At 44.8% G+C, this 17,528-nt stretch overlaps 1 protein-coding gene and 1 long non-coding RNA gene across 5 annotated transcripts in view; one reads left to right on the forward strand and one right to left on the reverse strand.

Annotated features, from left to right (window-relative positions):
* Positions 1-17,528, reverse strand: part of Alpk2 (alpha-kinase 2) — a 128,360-nt gene that overhangs the window by 89,444 nt on the left and 21,388 nt on the right. The gene's annotated exons all lie outside the window — the stretch shown is intronic.
* The window catches only part of Gm41757, a 43,385-nt gene that overhangs the window by 4,935 nt on the left and 20,922 nt on the right, over positions 1-17,528 (forward strand). Inside the window, exons 1-3 of one of the 4 annotated variants that reach the window (XR_877493.1) lie at positions 6,713-6,777; positions 9,798-10,076; positions 13,330-13,754. The exons of 1 other annotated variant lie outside the window; for it this stretch is intronic. This is a non-coding gene — a long non-coding RNA (predicted gene, 41757). Of the gene's footprint in view, positions 1-6,712; positions 6,778-9,797; positions 10,077-13,329; positions 13,755-17,528 lie in introns of those variants that run through there. 2 more of the 4 variants (XR_877494.3, XR_003952635.1) reach the window with 2 other exon arrangements.

The following is a 17,528-nucleotide window of genomic DNA, read 5'->3' on the forward strand; positions in this document are numbered from 1 at the left end:
GAGAGAGAGAGAGAGAGAGAGAGAGAGAGAGAGAGAGAGAGAGCTGGGGGGGGGGGCAAGAATATCTGAGGAAGCTAGAATGTTCTAGTTCAGAAAGGTACTGAATATGGAGTGAAAAGGGTTGATTTTATCACCAGTCACAGATGCTTTTAGCTTTCCTTAAAGCAGTAGGTTCACTTCGCCCACACCCCCCCAAGGAAATACCTGCCAAACATCACTTGTCTGTTTCTTTAAGTGTGCATGTGCTTGTGTGTATAGGACAGGCGCGTACAGGTCAAGGGATAGCCTTGTCTTCCACACTGTTTGAAACAGGGTCTCTTGTTGATCATTGTGGCATTGGCTGGCTGGCCTGCAGGTTTCCAGAGACCTGTACCCACCACTCATTTTTCTGTAGGCCTACTGGGGTTAGACATAGGTTACTCCGTTCAGCTTCCTGTAGATTTGGAAGAACTGGGGTCAGCTCTTCACATTGGCACAAGTGCTTTATCCACTGAGCAACACACACCCCAGCCCCTGGATCTGTGTGTGTGTGTGTGTGTGTGTGTGTGTGTGTGTAAGTAAAAATCAAATTCTGTAAAATCAAGTGGCTAATTTAGCTTCAGGCTAGATAATAATACATATGCTTTCGGTCATTACCCAAGAAGTCTGGCAGTGGTTTTGTGAGTATGAATTCTGTCTGTTAACATAATTATTAAGGGGGTTCTTACTGAGTTATTAAGACCTGATAAAATTGGTCAGGTTTTACATGTTCACATAAGTCAGTGTTAAATAATGTTCTGTTGGCTTTAACCACAGCAATATGGCAGGAGAGAATTCTATAGCAGTGAATACAGCTTGGGACTGATCCCTCGATTGGTCTCAGAGGCAGCAACCAACTTACCAGTGTACAGGTCAGCTCACTGAAGAGGGCAAATAACGTGTATACATACATTTGAACATATATATTGTTTTATATACATTTTAACATATATACATGTGTGTATATGTGTGTGTATGTATATGTATAGTGTGTATATGTGTGTGCATATGTATATACATATGTATATATACATACACACACACACACACACACACACACATATATGTATATCCTGGCCAGGCTGGCCTCAAACACACAGAGATCCAGATCCACCTGCCTCTGCCGCTCTGTTGCTGGGATTAAAGGCATGCATACTATGCTCAGATTAATATTTATGTATTTTATCAAAAGGTTTTTTTTTAACCTTAGCCATTCCCAAAGGGGATTCAGTCAACAGAAGGGTCCCAGGGAACACACTGGGGAGTCACTGACTTACGCTTTTCTCTAAGGAAAACAATACCATAGTGTCCTCTCAGCATTCCTGACAGTTGGGCCCTGGAAGACATCACCCGGTAGGATGATGGTTCTGCTTGGTCTCATCATTATGAACCTTCTTAGACAACGGACTGCATCTCTTTGGTTTTCCTGACTTATGAGGGGAAAGCAAACTTATATCTGGACTCCATGCACAGAGAACCCGATTTAACCTGTGATTAAAGCACAGTTGGGTGTGAGAGGATTGGAGGCAGGAGCAGGCTGCCTGCTTCAGTGGGGCGGGCGTGGTGAGGAAACCACCCCTGGAAGTTCCTTGGGTTATTGTTGCTGTGATGAAACACCATGACCGGAGCAAGGCGGAGAGGAAAGGATTTATTTGGCTTCTGCTTCCATATCACTGCTCATCACTGAAGGAAGTCAGGACAGGAACTCAAGCAGGGCAGGCACCTAGGGGCAGGAACTGATACAGAGGCCATAGAGGGGTGCTGCTTACTGAATTGCTTGTTCACTCTGCTTTCTTATACAAGCCAGGGCCACTAGCCTTGGGATGGCACCATCTATAATGAGCTGGGCCCTCCTCCCTTGATTATTAATAAGAAAATACCCTTCCCAGCAACAGGAATTATCTGTAAATCAAACTGTACCTCCTGGTAAAACTTAGACTCCCTCTAGATCCAGAGTGTGAGCTACCACCCTGGGCCATGACCATCCCATTCACTGTAAGCAAGAGCTGGGAAGGAAACATCTGCAGGACCTTCACCTTGCAGCCAGGCTGTGGATTACCTGAGCTTTGCCTAGGCATGCCACCAGCAGAGAAGAGAGAAGATAGCTCAATAAATAACTGCATGATGACATCTGTGTCCTTGTTTTGTCACAGAACCAGGTTAAGGTCATCCTATTTTCTTAGGCTGAGAGCCTGTATTTTAATACCTGACTCCTTGTGGCTGTCAGTGATCTTCTTTGAGTTATTCAAAAGAGCTAAAGAAAGAAGATAAAATTGGGAGATTATTATTTCTTCTTCTTCTTCTTCTTCTTCTTCTTCTTCTTCTTCTTCTTCTTCTTCTTCTTCTTCTTCTTCTTCTTCTCCCTCCTCCTCCTCATCCTGCTCCTAGATAAAACCTGATAAGAAATGTCTATATACATACTGACCGTGTGTCCGTTACTTCTGTTGCTGTGATAAAACACCATAACCAAAACAACTCACAGAAGAAAACGTTTATTTGGACTTACTGTTCCAGAGGAATAAAAGTCTGTAAAGGCAGAATGGACACATGGTGGTTATAGCTGGAAGTTGGGAGCTCACATCTTGAACTGAAAACAGGAAGCAAAAAGCAAACCAGGAATGCTGTGTGGCTTTTAAACATTAAAGCCTGCCTGCAGAGACACACCTCCTACATCTACCCAAACAGCATCCCCAACTGGGGAACAAGTGTTCAAACATCTGAGCTTGGGCGGGGGGTGGGGGGGGGTGTCATTCTCATTCAAACCACCACAGTGCGTGTCTTAGTCAGGGTTTGTATTCCTGCACAAATATCATGACTAAGAAGCAAGTTGGGGAGGAAAGGGTTTATTCAGCTTACATTTCCACATTGCTGTTCATCACCAAAGAAAGGAAGTCAGGACTGGAACTCAAGCAGGTCAGGAAGCAGGAGCTGATGCAGAGGCCATGGAGGGATGTTACTTACTGGCTTTCTTCCCCTGGCTTGCTCAGCTTGCTTTCTTACAGAACCCAAGACTACCAGCCCTGGGATGGCACCACCCACAATGGGCCCTCCCACCCTTGATCACTTATTTAGAAAATGCCTTACATCTGGATCTCATAGAGGCATTTCCTCAAGGGAGGCTCCTTTCTCTGTGATAACTTCAGCTTGTGTCAGGTTGACACAAAACCAACCAGTATAGTGTGTTATCTACTGAGTGAAAGGGGTGGGGAGATGTTTAATTCGTAGGCAATTTCTGTAGGACCTACCTTCCCATCTACTAAGGAAAAACGAATTATTTACGAATACCTACAATATAGGACAGTGCCTACTAAGGACCGCTAAAAAAAGACATGCCAAATACATGGATTCTGGATGCTAAGCAAGAGAGAGAGAGACAGGGAGACAGAGAGACAGACAGAGACACAGAGAGAGAAGGTTTCCAGTGTAACTTAGCAGCTAACACAGTCCCAGGAAATGCATAGTCTGATTTTGAAGGGAAAGATGGCATTTGCCTGGGACTGGGAGAGTAGAGTGATCACTCCAGACAGAAGTAAAAACCTATTCGGAGGAAACATCCAGGTATTCTTGGGAAACGTTTGACTGTTCCGGGGACAGGACTGGGTAGGCATAAATCCCACTCTTTATTATTTAATCAGGACACTTCATTTTAATCAGTGTGTGTGTGCCTGTGTGCACGAATGTGTGCATGTGTATGTGCTCATGCAGGGATGCATGCACATGTGTGTGTAGGCCAGAGGTCAACCTTAGGTGTCAATCAGGAGATGTCCACCTTGTCTTTTGAGACATGGTCTCTTACTGGCCCACTGAAGTTTACTGATTAGGTCAGTCTAGCTGGGTATCGAAGTCTAGAGTCCTTTGTCGCCACCTCCCTGGCACTGGCATTAAAAGTGTTTGCCACTTTGTCTAACTGTTTTTAAACATGGATTCTGGGTATCAAAAACTCAGGTCCTCGTTTGAGATATCTCTCAGGCCACATTAAAGTTTAAAAAGTGATCTTCTTAACACTCCCCCCCCGCCCCCCCCCCGCCCCCCGCTCCCAAACGACAGATAGAGATGGTTATCCATGCTGGAAAAACCTAAAGCTGACCCAGATGAATCAAGAGATATGAGCTCACCTGCCAAGAAATGGCAGAGCCAAGATGGGGAAATGTTTCCCGTCCCACACTGAGAGGTTTAGACCTCATGTCACTGAAAAGCAGATTAAAGATCCATTCAGGTCAGAATGGAAGACAATTCTGTAAGATGCTCTACTACACTATACTGCAGTGATTAGAGGTGGGGCGGGAAGGCTCTTGCTCTGTAATAAGACCCGTGGCCCTGATTGAACAGGAACATGCTATTCTCTTATATAACCAACACCACATACCCGGCCCGTGCCATGGGACTTGATAATGGAAATTAAAAAAAAAAAATTAGCGTAAGATTGCATTGCTCCCCTAGGGTGGCTGAGCTACCACTTCAGGAATGAAATAAGACGACAGGGCATGATTTATGACCTCAGTGTCATCACATTCCAAAAGGCCTGCTGAGGCTGCTGGTGGTTAGCAGGGGAGAGGTCAAGGTGGCCTGGATCTTCAGGGAGCGGAGCCAGCATGGGGAACTCGAACCCGGCGGGGAAGGATTAAACTTAGGTTGTGTAGGAAAGAAGGGAAGGTATTCTGGACAGATGTACCAGAGCAGTAAGGTAGTCAGGTCATGTGTGAGGGTTTGCAGAACAATACACGGGGTGGCGGTCCCAGAAGACAGAGGCGGCTGCAGGAACCATAGCACAGGAGACACGGAGGAGACATCAGGAACGCTGTAAGAGCAAACTGTAGGGTGGGCTTGCTTTTTCTCTTCACAGCGCGAACCTGCGGCTAAGGGACAGCAGCATGTATGCCCGGGGTCATGGTCACAGGAAGCCATGTGCTGGGTGACACTGGATAAGCTTCTTAACAGTCAGTTCTAGATGATAACTGACTCTGTAGCCCTGGGAGTGACCATGCTTAAAAGAAGAGCAGCCTCGTGGGGTCAGCAGCTGCAGTTACGCACCTACATGAACATGTGTGCACATGCGCGTGGAGACCAGAGGTCAACCTCAGGTGTCATTCTTTAGGCATAATCCACACTGTTTCTTTTTTTTAAACACAGAATCTCTCTCTGGGACCTGGTGTTCACTAATAAGGCTAGGATGGCCAGTGGTCTGACCTGTCCCCAGCTTCCAGCTTCTGTCCTTGCTGGTCACCCTCATGAGAAGGTTCTCTACTCAAATGATAACTACAGCATCCTCCTCCTTTCTCCTCTGCCTCTCTGCTCATGGCACACAGTCAGAGAGTCCTCTTCCCTGGCTCATCTCCCCTCTACCTGCCTTCTTAGGCGTTTTCTTAACTTGATACACTGTATACTTTCTAGCTTGTTCAGTGTTTGACTCTTCATATTATCCCTGTCCCAGAAGATCAGGGACTCTAGTGTACATTGGTGTCTCACCAGTTTCTAGAATGGTCCCTGGGACATTGTAGATATTCAGTGACTCCTCATGTTTGGAGGAAGTCCTGCTAGCAATTCGACTGCTCTGTGTTCCAGCCAGCATAGAAGTAGACTTAATTTTGCAGGACACCCTGAGAGGCTGTGCTTTGGTGAAACTTATCATGGACTCCTGGGGTCCTAGGAAGCAACTCCAGGTCTAGCTTTCATTCTAATTAGCTTTGGTACTTTGTATGGATCCTGTGATCTCTCTGGGCCTGGGCTGATTTATAAAGTGTATCAAATTGAAGGCTGGGGAGATGGCTTAGTGGATAAAAGTTTTGTTTTTCTTTTCCACAAGCCTGAATGACCTGAGTTTGAACCCACATAAAAGCTAGACACAGTAATAAAAATTTTTGAAATCCCAGCATACTCCTACAGGAAGATAGAAGATTGAAGAGGGGAAATCTCTCGAGGCTTTTGGGATATCCTACCTCCATTATTCATTGTCTTAAGGTGGAAAGTTGAGGGCCCATGCATACCCACATTCATGAACAGTATGCACATAGACTTACACATATCACACACACACACACACACACACACACACACACTTGGGGGAGAGGGGTCCAGTGTAACAAGTAGACCTGACTAGTTGGATTTGACCAACAAAAACATAATTAGAGAGTGGAAGGGGCTGAGCATCAGTGTGGTTTGGCCTTCCAGTAGAGCGGATACCCAGGAGCTGGACAATTCTCAAGCTTACCCATTCTCATAAATCCCCCGAGGTCTTATTAAAATTCAGGCATGAACTGGCTAGGTCTAGAGCTGGTGATGGGTTTCTGCCATAGTAACTAGTCCCTAGAGATGCTTGATGCCGATGGTCTGAAATCAATCAGCAAAGTCAAGGGTCACTCCCAGCTCTGTTGACACCATGAGCTCAAGAAAGGTGAAAGTCCCCTTGTTAAATGTTCAGAAGATTGCCAGCTGTCTCTTGGCTTGCTGCTAAGTTGGGCTGAATTCCCAGTCAGTGCCTGCAAGCTACCACCACATATAAAGAACTTGGTGGCCGCTCAGAATCACTGTTGCTTTTAAAGGCAAACAACTAATTACTGGATGAAGAAGAAGAAGAAGAAGAAGAAGAAGAAGAAGAAGAAGAAGAAGAAGAAGAAGAAGAAGAAGAAGAAGGAGAAGGAGGAGCAAAAGCAGAACCTAGAATTCTTTCATCTCATAGACTGGCTTAATTCATGTATGGGGCCCTAAGTTCCATCCCCATTGCCACTAATAATAATGATGACCTCCATGATGACAAGTAAGGTAAGACTGTAGAAAGCCAGCTCAGACCTGTTCTGAGCAGGGAGGAAATCAATCCCAACTTAATTGCTTGTCCTTGCCTGCTGCTCTTTCGGGGCCTTGGTGACTGCTGTGACCAGTTATAATTTCCTAACCAAGCATCTCGGGTGTCAACCTCGCTGTTATCTCTGGTACCCAGTAGGCAAATGAGGGCAAAGCAGCAACTGTCAGGCAGAGAGACAAACAGTGGGAAGAGTGTGGCATCTGGCAGAAGGCTAGATGGGGGATAACCAGCAACTCTAATTGGAGGGAGAGCTTCCACCTGCTGGGGCAGCAGCCCAGGGTATGCAGGATGACAAGAACGGACAGGACAGCCATAGGATGGCCAGGAACTTTTTATCCTGCTGCTCAAATGATGACAACAGTGGCTAACACAGTGGTGCTCTGTGGCTATAGCAGGGAGCCTTTTAAAATGGCTCAGTCATCATAATGCCTTTAAACTGCATCTCTCCATATACTAACAGCCGCTGTAACTCAAATCATCTTCCCAGACTTAGGTAGCTATCTATGTATGGAATAGCTCTTGCCCTCCCTTTGGGCAAACCTCTAAAGATCAGAGTAAAACACTGGATGCAACTGTAACCAATCCACAAAACTTTATTAGTTGCCAGTTAAGAGACACTGCAGCAGTTGGTGCTGGGACAGATGGGATGAGTCTAATTTCCCATGGCACTTCCATTCCATGTGCGCCCCTCACTGGTAGGCAGAGAGTTACAATAAACAAAGTCACAGATAAATATGCCTCGTTACTGGAAATAACCCAAAGGTCCATGAGCAGGTGAGGAGAATAAAACACAGTGGTACCCCTAAAGACTGAAGTGTAGAATCACAGTAAAAAGAATTAACACGCCAAACAGGGATCGTTATGGGGGAGGTGGGGAATCCAAATAATAGAGAATACACCCTACAATTCACTTACAGAAAGTTCTACAAAGTATAAATGCACCGATGGGGACAGAAAGCACCTGGGTTACTTTTTAAGGATGGTTGGGAAGGAAAGGGCAGGAAGGTAGGGTTGTAAAAGGGAATAAGAAATCTCCTGTGGCTCCTGGAGGCTTGATCATGGCCATGGTTCCATTGGACCGTGGTAGTGTTTATCAAACCAAACACTTTAAATAGACTTGCTTTGTTAGATGTCAATACATGCACATGTATAGATGCAGTGTGTACATAGCGTATGCCATAAGTATATTTAGGCAACACACACACACATACGGTGTCATGTGCTACATGGAAAAAAAAGTAACCCATGAAAGGCAGACCGTGCTGGGGGCAGGCAGTGCTGTTTTAAATGGGTCCTTAGAGGTAGGATATGTGACTGAGGACATTTTTTTTTAAAGATTTATTTATTTTATTTTATTATATGTGAGTACACTGTAGCTGTCTTCAGACACTCCAGAAGAGGGCGTCAGATCTTGTTACGGATGGTTGTGAGCCACCATGTGGTTGCTGGGATTTGAACTCAGGACCTTCAGAAGAGCAGTTGGTGCTCTTAACCACTGAGCCATCTCACCAGCCACAACTGAGGACATTTTTAACGAAGCTGAAACTGTATTGAGAGAGAACATTAAAGGGAAAAGGAAGAACACAGGTCAAGGGTCAAGGCCATAAGGCTGGGGTTTTCTATGAGGCCTCATTTACATCCCTGAGCTCCCTAACAGCTCAGAACTCAGTTAATTGAGCTCCCAGAGCTTGGGCAATCCTGTTGCTCCAACACCCACACTCCTTCTGTGCATGAGTCCTTCCCAAGGAGACCCCTACCTTCCTGGCCTCAGCCTAGCTTCCTAGTGCCCACAGAAGGGGGAGTCACTCCTTACCAGCTACGTAGACCATCCCCAAGATTCCTGTCAAGCATTCGGAGGCATATTTTGTCCCATCTTTTCTGAAATGCTCTGGCCAGGAAGCTGGTTCCATGTTCTCATGACTGAGAGTGACTCTGTGTGTGTGTGTGTGTGTGTGTGTGTGTGTGTGTGTGTGTGTGTGTGTGTCTTACAGCACTCAGGAGACCTCAGAGTAAAGAGGTAGCGTTTACTGAGCACTTGCTAAGTGGCAGACACTGTTCAAAAAGTCTTTCCCGTGCGTATTACTTTGCTTAATCTTTACTCAACCCTGCAAGACAGGCACTATCATTATTTCCACTTTACAGATATGGAAACTGAGGCAGATAAAGTGGGTTATTATGATTTGGTCAGCAAAGTAATAATACATTTTGAACTTATGGATCAGCTATTAACGTAACAGCTATTAACGTCACAGGGAATCCTAGCAAGGTCGGGGTGGTCTGCAGTCTTTCTCAGAATTCAATGTGGGGCGGGGTAGGGGGATTTCTCTGAGAACTGCTTTCTTGCTATGGTTATTTCTCTGAGAACAACTAATATTGTTTTGGTAGCTTGTAGGCTCAGTCATTTTGACCGCTAAAACTATGTTTTTACATTTGTTTAGTCAGCCAGCTTCCTTATGTGGCTCTGCACTTGGCCTGCTAGTACAGCTTGGAAGTCCTTTTCGAAGGGGGAAGGTACTGGGTGGTCTTGAATTCATTTTGGATATTACAGTCAATCACAAAGACACATGTTGAAAAGTGGACCCCAGCCTCTGTGCTCTCTCAGTCCCCACAGTCCTGCACAGCCTCGTAACTTGTCCTCAGTCCTGTCCCAGTCTCTATGGTACTGCCAAATCACAGGCCCGATTTGGTTCCACAACCATGCCATCCACTCTTCCTTAGAGTCTTGGAGGGTGTTGGCCAAACACTTTTTTTTTTTTTTTTTGATTTTTCGAGACAGGGTTTCTCTGTGTAGCCCAGGCTGTCCTGGAACTCACTTTGTCTGGCTTAGACTGGCTTCGAACTCAGAAATCTGCCTGCTTCTGCCTCCCAAGTGCTGGGATTAAAGGTGTGCGTGCGCCACCACTGCCCGGCACCAAACACTCTTAAGTACCAGCATTATGTGATTTCTATGTCAGTGAGACTCCGTCCTTTCAATCTTCAGCAGCTCTGGACTGTGACTCTGATTACCACAGATGACCAAGAATGTCCCCAACACTCCTGGTCCACTCTCAGACCTCAGGAGATGTTCACAGAGGGACCCTGTGAGAGTCAGCACATTTCCAGCGTCAACTGATGAGTGAGCCTTTCCCTGGCTGTTCCAAGGTCTGAAGAGAGGGGTTCTCGGACCAATCTGTCACCTACCCACAAGACTCACATGATCTGTTCTGAAGAGTTAGCACCATCATGAGAAGAGCTACCAAACGCCTGTCTCTGGGAAAAGGTGAGCAAATGTTCTAAGGGCTGGCTTATGACCATTCACTGAGATATTCACCTGCTGAAGTCACAACCGGGAAGTGATGATGGACAGGGAATTCTGGGAAGGGATCCATTACCTCAGAGACTAAATGGGAGATTCTCGTCAGACCCTCAGAAGCCATTCAAGTAGTCCTCTCAACATGGTGAGAGTAAGAGGATATGAGGCACACCTTCTGAATTCATTCAGGAAGAATGTCAAGGAAGCCCCATGCTGGGAAGAAAGGCCCTTTAGGTGCCGGAAAGCTCTTCCAGTCATCCTTAAGACTTGTTACACCTACTTAAGCACACAGAACGCCGAGTTCACAAAATGCTTTCCAGCCTTGGATGAAAACCCTCGACACTTAGCCAAGATATAATGAGGTTCAGTCATCTTTATTTCTACCCAGTGAGGTCTTGATCAAGCACATTTGTTAGTGGTATTTTATCTCCAACAAGAAAAGAACCAAGAAAAGTGCTGCTGCTTCAAAGTAGCGTTCTTTCTTATCCCTAAAAAGCCAGTTTTAATCTGTCCCAAAAGTGGTCTCTTGGTGTGGCAGTGCATGCCATTAATCCCAGCACTCAGAAGGCAGAGACAGAGGCAAGAGGATATCTGTGTGTTCAAGGCCAGTCTGGTCTACATAGAGAACTAAAGGCCAGCTAGGGCTACACAGTGAGAGCCTCTCTCCAAAAACCAAACAAACAAAACAAAATATTTTTGAGACAGGGTGAGATAGCAATGTGACAAGTTGGCCTCAGATTCTTTTCTTAATGTAGGAAATAAACCCTGTCTTCTGTGAGTGGTTGACTTACAACAACAATTCTAATGTTAGCTGGGTGTGTGTGGGTTTTGAGATATTTTCTTTGGAATAAGGATGTCTTTAACTGAGTCTTGGATCCCTCCCAACTTCATCTATAGTTAGATGCTCAGGGCTTTGGGGGACCTGAGAGTGTTGAGATGTTCTTGGGTGACTGTGTATAGGAAGAGACTGATGTGTCTCTCAGGGACTGGACAAAGTTATAGGCATAGACAAGTTCTGATGCTGAACTCTCAGACCAGAGTAGCCTAAGGAATTCGGTCCATGTCCCAAGACTAATGAGGTCTGTCTGCTCAGGCTTCTCAGTAAAGGGCTTGCTGTGCAAACATGGGGACCTGAGTTCATATTCTCAGCACAAAAGTGGGTACCTATAACCATAGTGCTAGGGAGGTAGAGATAGCAGACTTTCCTGTAGCTTGCTGCCAGCCAATCTAGACCAATCTATGAGCTCCAGGTTCAGTGAGAACATTATCTACAAGACTTGAGGTGAAGAAGTGAATGGGGAATGATGCTAGTGTTAATCCTGGGTCTCCACATGTATGTGCACATGCACACACATGAGGACATGTACAAACAACTGTACATACACATACCTAAACACATACACACACACACACACACACACACATGCACACACATGAGGACATGTACAAACAACTGTACATACACATACCTAAACACACACACACACACACACACACACACACACACACACACATGCACACACATGAGGACATGTACAAACAACTGTACATACACATACCTAAACATACACACACACACACATGTACACACACATGCACACACATGAGGACATGTACAAACAACTGTACATACACATACCTAAACACATACACACACACACACACACATGCACATACATGAGGACATGTACAAACAACTGTACATACCTAAACACATACACACACACACATGCACACACAGAGAGAAAATAATTGATACAGCTTAAACTATCAAAAATCTCAGATTTACCTCTAAAACAACCTTTCAAATACAGTTATGGTATAAAGACATATAATAATAAAACCTACTGTCTGTGGTATAACAAATAATATGTTTTTTCTTCTAATAAATAGGTCATCTATTTTTATGTCTGTTTCCTAGCATAGGATGTGACATCATGCAATACTCAGCACCCCTTTACCTGATCTGTGACTAAAACATATTCAGCACTCTTCTTAGTTGAATAAATGAACAGATTAAGAATTGATAAAAAGTATTCTGCAGAAAAAGGGCAGTCACGGGGAGCGGGGTCTTGGTTGGTTGGTTTTGTTTAACGTGGGACAGGGACATGTGGAGATAGAGATTTTTGAAGATTTACTAAATAGTCCGTGCATGGGCAATGTAATAGAATATAAGATTTGACGATGGCAGGGCTGGAAAGGTGGCTCAGAAGCTAAGAGCATGGGCTGCTCTTCTAGAGAACGACATCAGCTGGCTCACAGCTGACTAGAACTCCAGATCTAGGACACCCAATGCCCTCTTCTGGCTCCCATGTGTACCTCACATGACACACACACACATACACTTTCTCCCCCAAAATATTTGGCCATTAATTTCCCAATCTGAGTATGTACACCTTGCTGACATATGGCTTTATTACCTCGTTCTTCAGAAGAGTACTCTGTGTTCTTGTCTTCAATGTGAGGTGTCCCCGTGTCTGTCTTTGGTCACAATAATGTGGTGGTTTGGCTGTTAGAGTGAGCACCGGAGGCTCTGTAGCTCTGGTACCTGTCCTGAAAGTCAGTTCCTGCCTCCTAAAGGATGGGAGTCAGGATCGAAGAGACACCTAGAAATATCAGCCACCAGACACAGGGGTAAACGAATCCTAGACCTTTTTGGCCAACCAGTCCTCACCTGACTCAAACTTTATGAAGTAGCATGGAAAACCAAATAGGAGGTAGTGGGGGAAGCCCTTGGGTCCTGGGAGCACACCCTTGAAGTGAGTTATAGGAGTCCAGATGCTTCCTCTCTCCCTTGTGCCCCTTGGGCAGGGGGTGGATGATTTTGCTCCATGTGTTCCAAGTGTTCCATCGTGATGCACCGCCTCTCCACCAGTCATGGTCCAGACCCTCTTAAGCTCTGAGCCAAAATGTCCTTGCCTTATAAATTGGTTGTCTCTGGTATATTTATAGTGACAGAAAAGTGGCACAATGTTCAGCTTGGGGCATGGTTGGAAAATATCCCTTGACTTTGACCTACAGATGGCTCCCAGGACCTGGACAAACTCTGGGTATGTTCTGGGAGCCAATTCTATGTCACAAGATGCTGCTGCCCCTGTGTCCAGATAGCCTAAGGTCGGTATTCTTCTTGGTTGACTGCTCAGATGTGCATTTCCTAGGACTGTTGGGACAAATTTCCACAAACCAGGGGACATAAACAATAGCAATTTTTTTCTTCCAGGCATATGGAGGACTTGGAGGGTACATCTGATGCACATCTTGAAGTCCAAGGTCAAAGTTCCCTCAAAGGCAAACTCCCCCCTGAAGGCTCTGGGGAGAATCATCCTTTGTGTGGCCTTGCCGGCAGTCTTGGGCAGTCCTTGGCTTATAGCTGCTTCCCCCTCTTTCTCAGCACCCATCTCCTCTGGCTGTTTTCCTAACTGTGTCTCTGATTTCCCTTTCTCCGTGGTCATCAGTTTTGGGCTTACGCTAATCCTTTATAAGCTGAATTATGACTGCAAAGACATTATTTCCAAATGAGGTTTTAGTCCAAGTGTATATAGATTGGGGGGGGGGAATAATATTCATCTATGTATCCCGTGGGCACATTGGTTTATTGTGCCCATGTAAGCAGCACCCTCTCCATGACCTCTGCATCAGCTCCTGCCTCTAGGTTCTTAACCAGTTTGAGTTCCTGCCCTGACTTCCTTCAATGATGAACAGTGATGTGCAAAAGTAAGCCAAATAAACCGTATCCTCCCCAAGTTGCTTTTGATCATGGTGTTTTAGCACAGCAATGAAAATCCTAACTAGAAGAGGATGTTTCTCTCTAGGTGTTGGTCTTGGACATATTTTCATCTTTAAACTATATTCCTAAAAAGTCACGTGGTCTTCCACTTGTACACACGTTGATGCTGTTTGCTTTCACTGTGAGGTAGAAAACATCCACTCGTGTTTTCCTCCACTCCTCCCAATTCCTATATCTGTGAAAAAGCAACATATTTTCAAGCTGTATGCAGGTGTTAATGTTATAGCTGATGTTTCTCTCTTGGATAATTTTTGGCTCTGTTTCTCTTCCCTGGCAAGCACTGCTGACCTGTAGCTATGCAGACACTTATGCATCTTTCCCAGAAAGAGACCTTGAGGTGAGAAGGGGGTGTGGGCAGAAAAGTCCCACCAGGTACTGAAAAGAGGGAAAAGCTAAATGCCAGTAAACCCAGCAGTGGAGTGGATGTTCCTGATATGGCTTCAGTCTGAATGTTCACCACACCGAGACACACGTGGGTCTCCGTGTGATGAACATATGGTGAGGCTGTGTTAGAGGTTGTGGTGTTGGGATGGAGGAAGGGGGGAGTCACTGGGAGCTGTCTTTGGAGGTTATATGTCCTTCCCTGGTCCTACTCTTTTTCCTGATCCATCAAGATGTGAGAACTGGTGTGAGCCACAGCTTCTCACTGCCTCACACCAAGTCCCTCTATCAAGCTTTCTCCTCTGCAATGGGCTGTGTCATCTGAAAGTGGTAAGTCCCCCCTCCCTGTTTCCATCTAGTATTCCATCAAAGTCATGGAAAAAAGGAACTAAAACCACCACAGAGCAAAACTACAGATTGGAACTTCCAAACCCCCAGACTCCTTGAGAGGCAGGTGCCTCTGAAGACCCAGCAATCGCTTGTAAGGATCCCAAGTCCAAATTTGGGTAGACTATGAGGTGATCCAATGGATTACCATGCATTCATGACAAAATACTTTGAGGCTAATATTAGAACAATTAACTTGTGATCTTTGTAAGGCATAGATATAAATTATCATTTATTTTCCTAAGTGGTATTTGTGTGAAACCAAGAGAGTTCCTGGAATCCAAGAGACCCACAATCTACTGAACTACCTATCAATCCTGATGGGTGCAATAAACAAGCATCCTTAGGGAAGCCAATGCTATAAGATCAAAAGAAGAGAGAGTGCTTAAGGCTGAAAAGATCTGTGAGTTCCTGGAACTGCCTGGGAGCCTAAGGTGGATTCCAGTGAATGAAACAGAGATGCGGAGGCACAGGTACAGTGATCTGTATAGTCAAGCCTTTCTGTCCAGCTTAAGGTGAAATGTATTAAAGCCTTTGTGTCTGCCTTGGAGTGAAATGTTTCAGCAAAACCTTTGCTATGTTTGGGTCAATACCTGAGGCTAAGAAATTGCTTTGAGGCTGTTTGAAACTTGAAGAAATGGAGTCTCTCTGGATAGTCTGCACTTGATGCTACACGAGAGCTTGCAGCTTCACTGACCTTGGTCCTAAGACACTCCTGGCAAACCTGGAGTTCTTACTTTTGATCATGGCTAGTCAAGAGGGATTAAGATTTGTGTGGGTCATCTGCTTTCACGGGCAGCAGTGACAAGATAACTATGGTAGCTGGAACTTTCCCAGTCCTAATTCACCTAATATAAGGTTTGGATAACATAACTGGAGTGAGCTAGCTCTGGTGTCAGTCTTTTCCAAGAAGCCTGAACCCCTCTGCTCCTCCAGGAAATGAAGGTTTAGCATCTTCTCCCTACTGCATCACCTACGATTGACATCAATCAATAGATAGGCCTTGGCCAGATTGGAATGGAGAAGCCCTGCCCAGGGAACACAAATGACAAGTTGGCTGCCTGCTAGATGCCTTTGATGTGAAGAACAGCTGTTTGTTCACTGCCTGTCCTTCACGCTGTAGTAAGTGTTTTGTGAGAACGTAGACAGTACTTGTTATTTACCTCCATCTTTCGCATTAGGTACAGGGCCTGCTATAATGTCTGATGAATGGCAGCCTTGCTAGTCTGTAAACCACAAGAATGTAGCACTGTAAGACAACCTCTGCCCTTACTTTAAACCAAAAGGTACATGGCTGACAAGAAAGCTGGCGGAATTGTCTGAGAGATAGCTCTACTGTTAAAGATGCCCGTTGACCTGAGTTCAGTCTCCAGGGCCCGCGTTTTAGAAGGCAAGAACTGACTCCTGCAGGCCGTTACCTGTGTGTCATGGCACGTAAGCATACAAAATAAATAGATAAGATTAAGGCATACAAAAAAAGAAAGTAAGCTAATAATGACTACCTCTGTCTACTATATGAAAATTTATAAGCAGCAAAATATTTAGATCTCTTAGTCATATTTTTTTCTTTTTAGACAAAGAAAATGAGAGTTTAAGCAACTGAGCAAGTTCTCAGAGCAAGATAATTAATAACATGGAATTCAAACTCAAGGCTTGCATTCTTTTTCCCTCAAACCCAGGCCTACTGGCTCACATTCATGCCTACCAGTCATTTCTATGCTCTGCCGTACTGCCAGCCTCCTTAAAGACGCTTTAGAGCATTAAGACCTACTCAGTAACATGGGGGACATCCATGTATGAGTGTAAAATGTCTCCCATAAGCTCATGTGTTTGAAAATGCTGTTTCCATTTGGTAGAAGGTTATAGACCCTAGAAAAAGTGGCCCTTGCTGGAAGAAATGGGTCCCTAGAGATGAGAGTTGAGGTTTCATCACCCGGAACCACTTCCTATCCACTCCCTGCTCCTTGACAGCAGATACAATGTAACTAGCAGACCCCTTGATTCCTACATGCTTTGCCCACCATGATAAAATGTATCCCCCCCAACAATAATCCACAATAAGCCCTTCCTTGCTTAGATTTCTTTTCATTGTATTTTACCACACCAAAGAGAAAGGTAGCTAATACAAAGAACCAAGATTGCAGACTCGACTTTAATCCCAGCACCCGGGAGGCAGAGGCAGGCAGATTTCTGAGTTCAAGGCCAGCCTGGTCTACAGAGTGAGTTCCAGGACGGCCAGAACCATTCACAGCCTCTGCATTTCAGGTAACCACGTATGTATCCTCTCCTGGGGAAGCAAAATGATCTAGAACTACTGTGCTGGACTGTCACTACTTTTTTAGAGAAGAGCAGGATCTCACGCAGCTCAGGCTGACCTTGAACTCCTGATCCTCCTGCTTCTACCTCTGAAAAATAAAGTCTGAAAGTTGGTTTCTATCCTTAATTCGCTTATGCACTTGCTGTGGGTTCTGGTCCGTCACTTCTGTTTCCTTCATCCAATATGAAAGGTTGGATAACAGTGCTGAAGTCTCATTGTGTTTTCTTAACTTTCCAGATAGAACAAGATTAGACCAAAAAACAAAACATAAAAACAAAACAACAACAAAAAACCCTAGAATTCTAGATAAAGTTTAAGTCTATCAATGGTAAACTAGAGAAGGCCAAATAGTTACTTAGCTTAATGAATATGATCACTCTTCATTGTCCTATGGAGATCTCAGTTCCCAGATAATCAGCCCTGAGGATACTTAAGTCTCTTTCCTATATAATATGATATACTGTTTGTACAAATCACCCCCATGTTAATATGAAATAAATTATAGGTAAATTACTAGTGTGCTATACTGTCTAGGGAGTGAAGATAA

This window comes from Mus musculus, chromosome 18, assembly GCF_000001635.26.
Source record: "Mus musculus strain C57BL/6J chromosome 18, GRCm38.p6 C57BL/6J".
Taxonomy (NCBI): Eukaryota; Metazoa; Chordata; class Mammalia; order Rodentia; family Muridae; genus Mus; species Mus musculus.